Raw genomic sequence first — 6,987 nt, forward strand, 5'->3', positions numbered from 1 at the left:
GTATGTGCTGCTGCCTTGCTATGGTCAGAAGACAACATTTTCTGTTGTCATCCATTACCTGTGGTTCTTACAGTTTTCTCTTCCCTCTTCCACAAAGATCCCCAAGCCTTGGGAGGGAGCGCAATATGTCTGTTTCATTTAGATCCGAGCATTCTGTAGTCTCTTATTCTCTGTATCTTGGCCAGTTGTGGGTCACTGCATTAATCACCACTCACTGCAAATGGATGCTTTTCAGATGAGGACTAAGATGCATTGGTTTGAGAACATATTGATGAGTCATTATGAGTTGGTTTAATACCGTCCATTTAGCGGCATGTCAGTAGGGTCTCCTCTAGCCATAGACTCTGCTGATAATAGTGCCAGGTCTGGCTTTCATCTTCTGGAGAGAGACTTAGACCCAAGCCAGAAGTGTTTGCTTACTTTCATGATGTCATGACGCTACTGCTCCAGTGGCTGTGTCTTGCCAGGCCAGTCACTGTTGTAACTCCCAGGATTAATAGTTAGAAATGACTGATTGCTTTTCTCTTCTGGGAACTCTCATCGTATTTTCTAGTTCTATGAAAGTTAACCAGGGATGAAGCTTCCAGGTCCATAACAACTCAGCATCTCCATGTTCTATGACTAAAGTGTGTGGTATTTTAGCAATAAGGTCTTATAATTGAGTTCTGAAGGTCAACCATGAGAAATTGTGATAGCCTTTAATGACCTCAAAACAAGTATATATATATATGTGTGTGTGTGTGTGTGTATAATTTTATATAATTTGAAACATATTCAATATAATTAATTTACTACTTGTTTGTGGTAGTTTGAATATTCTTGGCCCATGGAAAGTGGCATAATTAGGAGGTATGGCATTATTGGAGGAAGTGTGGCCTTATTGGAGGTAGTGTATCACTGTGTAGGTGGGGTTTGAGGCCTCCTATGCTCAGGTAGCACTCAGTGCAGAAGAGTCCCTCCTTCTGGCTGCCTGCAGAAGATAGTCCCTTTCTGTTGCCATCAGATCAAGATGTAGAACTCTTGGCTCCTCCATCACCATGTCTGCTTGCACACTGCCCTGCTTCCCACCATGATGATAAAATAAACGAAACCTCTGAAACTATAAGCCAGTCCCAATTAAATGTTTTCCTTAGTAAGAGTTATCTTGGTTGTGGTATCTCTTCACAGCATAAAACCCTAAGATACTCTTCATTATACATATAACATTATATTTATGTTAATTTTATATATATTACCAAATACAACTATAAATATCATGTATATTATACAGTTAATTTGTTAATCAAATTTACATGTTTTTAACTATATATAATTTTTTATGAAGCATCTACAGTAGTAGCTTTTAACATGTCTTTTTTGTATTGCTTATTTTTTAAATATTTTTTATTAGGTATTTTCCTCATTTACATTTCCAATGCTATCCCAAAAGTCTCCCATACCCCCCCCCACTCCCCTCCCCACCCACTCCCCCTTTTTGGCCCTGGTGTTCCCCTGTACTGGGGCATATAAAGTTTGCAAGTCCAATGGGCCTCTCTCTCCAGTGATGGCCGACTAGGTTATCTTTTGATACATATGCAGCTAGAGACAAGAGCTCCGGGGTACTGGTTAGTTCATAATGTTGTTCCACCTATAGGGTTGCAGATCCCTTTAGCTCCTTGGGTACTTTCTCTAGCTCCTCCATTGGGGGCCCTGTGATCCATCCAATAGCTGACTGTGAGCATCCACTTCTGTGTTTGCTAGGTCCCGGCATAGTCTCACAAGAGACAGCTATATCTGGGTCCTTTCAGCAAAATCTTGCTAGTGTATGCAATGGTGTGTATTGCTTATTTTTAAAAGTCTTTTCTTGCTCTGTGAAGAATGTCTTGGGCGTGTTGAGGGAGGCTGCACTGAATCTGTAAATTGCTTCCAGTAATGTCTTTGTTTTCATGACATTCTCCTGCTGTGCAAGTTCGGAGGGCTGCCGAAGTGGGACTTTCTGGATATGTCAGGTGATGCAGAGTCACGGGTTGCTTTGCTGAGGTAAGACCTGGGGGAAGACACGTGATGTTTGGCGAGAGTATAAATAGGACTCAATGGACAGTGATGGCATGTTTGCATAGCTAGCCCTGCAGTGCTTCATGGGTCTCGGGTCTTCGTCTTCACTGATCTTCACTTCGTTGAGAGAGGCATTGCAGAGAATGTCTTCTGGTGTCCCTGGCAGATCCTGGTTGATCCTGCCGACTCGGGTTTATTTAGCAGAGCCCTGGCGGTTTCTGTTAGTTCGGGCCATTACTGATGATTCACGTTTGCTATCCTGACACTACTGAACTGGACTGTTGGTATCCTGATAAACAGAGATCGGAATCACCCCAAAGAACTACTTCTAAACAGGTCCACATCCCCTTGTCCTATTTACCATCTTTGTCCTCTACCTTTGGATGGTGGACTAGAAGAGGGGGTTGAAGTGTTTGTTAACCTTCATTAAAAGTAGGTTTTCAAAATATCTAAGCCTAAAGGCTGTCTGTCTTTTGGCATCATCTTCAGTTTCTTTTTCTCTATGTCTTAGCATGTTTTCTGTCTTTCAGCTCCTTGGTTCTGCTTGCCACTGGCTGTGCAGGCAGGGAGAGGCTACCTGGTTTCAGCCATTCAGACAGCTTAGATGCCGGCCTATTCTCTCCCTTTTGAGAGGCAATTCTGAGCCATCCCACCTGCCAGGTGGGACCCTGTCTCTGGTCTTCTGGGGACTGCTTTCTGCACAGTCTGTGTCCCAGGCTGGGAGGGAGCACAGAAGGCACGCCCACACTTTTGTATTTATCTAAACTATGGAATAGTCTCTTTCATCTTGGCTGTTTTTAATTTTTTTTTCCTGCCAGTGCCCCACAGTTCTTGACTGAGAATATTTGGATCCGTACGTATATTGTGCCAGGGTCAGTACACTTTCTGTGTTCTTGTGTTACAGCGGGGTGGGGCTATTCATTCCAGACTACTCCGAGATTAGTCTCAGCCTCAGACTTTTGCCTTGTTCTGCGTTGTGTCTCTATGAAAGGCAGACTTGGGTTCTCAACTATCTGTGCAAACCACACATTCTCTCTACAGCTTATCTTTCCCCGGGGACCAGTGCCAAGGAGCAGGAAGTCTCTTCCTGGTGCAGATCCCATACAGGCAGCATGGTTCATCCGGGCACCACCTGGCAACCATTCCGGCTCTAGTTCTAATGGAGGGTTTGGAGAGCTCGCCTCGCCTTTCATATTTTCTGCCACTTTGCTTTTTCCTTTCTGTTGCTACTGCCCTACTTCTTTATCCCGACTCTTCTCCTTTCCCATGTCACACTGGGGCAACTTCTTGTGACTTTCTAGAACTCTCCAGTTTTGAAGCATTCTGAGCCAATGTGTCTCCAACCACTATTTCCTTTGTCTCCTCTGAAACCTTCTACCATGAGCTTGCCTGAGACATACTGAAGGTTTTTGTTTTTGTTTTTAAAATAAACTTTGGCTTCTGTGCCTCACGTTAGTTTTTCTCCCTCTAAATATATCTGCTGCAGACTAGATAATTTCTCCAATTGTGTCCCTTGAATTATTCATTTTCTTTTCTATTTAATTGGCTCTTCCAGTTGTAGAATTTTTATTTCCACGGATTCTTTTTTTTTTTTTTCCAGAATCGCCTTTGAATATTTTTAATAGTGCTAATTCTTTTTCCGCTCAGCTTGCTTTCACATTGTTTCCTGTCTAACTGTTAATCACAGTTAAGACCCTCACTGACCCTCCCCACCACCCCACTTACATGTTGAATTCTTCACTTCTACTTTCTTAGTCCATGACTGCATGTGGACAGGGTCTTTAAAGAGACAATTTAAGTGACATCATTCATTTACTTTTGAAATGAAACTTGAGGCAAACGTAGCACAAGAGGCAAAGTGAGACACGGAGGCAATTAACAGTTCCCGGAGAAAGAAGATAGAATTGTGGCGAGGGCCACACTGTCCTACTAAAAATGCCCTCAGAGCAGTACATGCTCACATGCATGGGACAGACGGCGTGAAGACACGAGAAAGCAGGGGCGGCTAACCCAAAGACAGAGGCCCAGAGGAAACCAGTCCTGTAGGCACTGTGGCAAGCCTCTGGACCTTGATACAATCAATGTTCCTACTCTGTGAGTGCCAACGTCTGGGGACATTGTTGTGGTAATGCTAACAAGCAAGATGATTATTTAAGGCTCTCTCAATCTCTCTCTCTCTCTTCTCATCAACTCTTTGCTTTTTATGGGTAAATGTATCCATGGTGAATGATGCCCTCTGGTCTCATTTTAATTTGTGATTTGACTGTGTTTGTATTATGAGCCAGTCTGTCTCAGAGATTTTGTTTTTCCTGCCTGTGCATGTGGAGGTTAGAGGTTGACATCTGGTACCGTCTATTGCCCTACACCTTCCTTTTGAATACAGGCCTCTCAGGGAACTCAGAGCTTGCCATTTTAGGCTAGTCTGGCTGAGTTCCTGGGATCTACTCCTTCGCTCCCTCCTCCTCAGGTCTGGGGTTACAGGGCAGCCTTCCATGCCCAACTCCTACGTGAGTGCTGGGGACTCCAACTCAGTTCATCAGGTTTGTACAGAAAGCACTTTGCCCCATGAGCTTTCTCTTCAGCCCCCAGGCAAGGGATCATTTTAAATGTTAATTTTTCTTCTTTGGAATCTTAAAACTTTCCAAATTTGGGTCTTCAAACCATATCACGTGCAAGATGGCAGTAGCGGTGAGTCACTGTGGTAATTTCAAAGAATTTCTCCTCTTCTTCAAGCCCCCAAGCTGAAACCAACTTGCTTGTCTCCTTGTGCTTGTGTTGGTGATAGCTTCTTTGCAGCCTCCACTGCCTGAGAGTGCAGCTTCTCCCTTTCAGCCTGAGGGCGGAGTGCTGTCTCTGCTTCACCTGGTCCTGAGACACAGCTGTTATTAGAACCTGCTCGTCCCATGCAGCACCTTGGGCAGGTACAAGAGTAGCCTCGTTGCTTGTTCTTTATGCAATGGTTTCTCTTCTATTCAGAATGCAGAATGATTTCTCTACATTTTTTATTTAGATCTTAAATGTGCATCAAGATAGATAAATGCTTTAAAACCTTATGATTGTAGCAGGAAAATTTCAAGTTTTATCATCTTCCCCTTCTGCTGGAACAAGAAGGCATTTGTTTGATGGCCCCAGTGCTAGAGACACCCTGTCATAAAGAGTCCTTGAAGGTCATGATGTTTGGAGCAAGCAGAGCAACTAAGGATCTTTTCAATTGTAAAACATTTAATATTTACTTTATACAACATAGCATTTATAATCCTTGCTCAGTTCCATTGCAAAAAGTACATATCAGTCCTTCAAAGTTTTTCTCCCTCTCTGTACTGGCTAGTTTTTTGTCAACTTGACACAGCTGGAGTTATCACAGAGAAAGGAGCTTCAGTTGAGGAAATGCCTCCATGAGATCCAACAATAAGGCATTTTCTCAATTAGTGATCAAGGTGGGAGGGCCCCTTGTGGGTAATACCATCCCTGGACTGGTAGTCTTGGGTTTTATAAGAGAGCAGGCTGAGCAAACCAGGGGAAGCAAGCCAATAAGCAACATTCCTCCATGGCTTCTGCATCAGTTCCTGCTCCCTGACCTGCTTGAGTTCCAGTCATGACTTCTTTCAATGATGAACAGCAATGTGGAAGTGTAAGCTGAATAAACCCTTTCCTCCCCAACTGCTTCTTGGTCATGATGTTTGTGCAGGAATAGAAACCCTGACTAAGACACTCTCCTCTAGATGATACAGAACCTTAAGAGACAACTTTCCATATTGAGTGAACTAAACAAAGCTGCTTAAACCCATACTACTGCATTTCTTACACTTAAAACAATTTGTTAGCCTCAGTAGATATTGTAAAACCCCCAGAATTGTTGCTTTTAAAATTACTCTTGAATGATTGTCAAAATTATTTTTTTCCATTTATTTAATTTAAATCTATTTGTCTTTCATTGATCATATGTAACCTCAATAGTTATTATAAAACTACCAGAACCATTGCTTTTTAAAATTATTCTTCAATAATTGTCAAAATTATTTTTCCATTTATTTAATTTAAATCTATTTTTTTCTTTCATTGGTCATATTTCCAAGTGTTCTGGGCCATGGCACATTTTATTTCCCTCATTAATTATTTTTGTAGCATCATTAAAGTGAGCAGCATTTCAGAATGCAATCTGTAAATGTTTACTCCTCTTTCCAAATAATTAAGATGCTACATAAAACCAGTCTTATCTCTGGCCTCTTTTGCTACCCATTAAACATTTCTCACCAGGATGCTGACACTTTTCAATCTCAGTGACATACTCCGCCAAACAACTTAGAAACACAGTTTGGAATATAACCCAGTGTCTCCCATATCCTTCCAGACCACGAGACACTACATTGACTGAGTATGTTCTTAAAGTCTCCGAGTGTCTGAGATGTCTGGGATAGATTTTAAAAGCTTCCTGCCCTCTTTCATTTTGTTATACTTTTCTTTGTTGAATGATTTACTATGTTTTTCACAAAATGAATGATTATTATTATTATTACTGTTTGAGAATCTGAGAAGAAGTGAAGACAGAAGAATTAAACTTCTGCAGACTAATGTGACTTTTACAAAAGCAATAAGGAAGATGTTTAGAAGGTGCTATGGTCAGGGTAAAAGTGAAGTCCATAAATGACCTCTCTACAAGACATCTAGGGCCATGTGCATACAACCTGAGCATCGGATAGAGAACAACCTACTAGGAAAATACCAAGCGCTGGGCCTGAAGACCTGGCTCAGGGGTTAAGAGCACTGTCCACTCTTATAGAGGATTCAGATTTGATCCCCAGCATCCACACGATGGTTCACAACCATCTGTAACTTCAGATGCTAGGGATTCAGTGCCATTTTCTGACCTTCTTAGACATTAAGCACATCCATAGTACATAGACATACACGCAGACAAAACACTTCCACAGATATAAAAATTATTAAAAGAAA

Source organism: Mus musculus, chromosome 1, assembly GCF_000001635.26.
Source record: "Mus musculus strain C57BL/6J chromosome 1, GRCm38.p6 C57BL/6J".
Classification (NCBI taxonomy): Eukaryota; Metazoa; Chordata; class Mammalia; order Rodentia; family Muridae; genus Mus; species Mus musculus.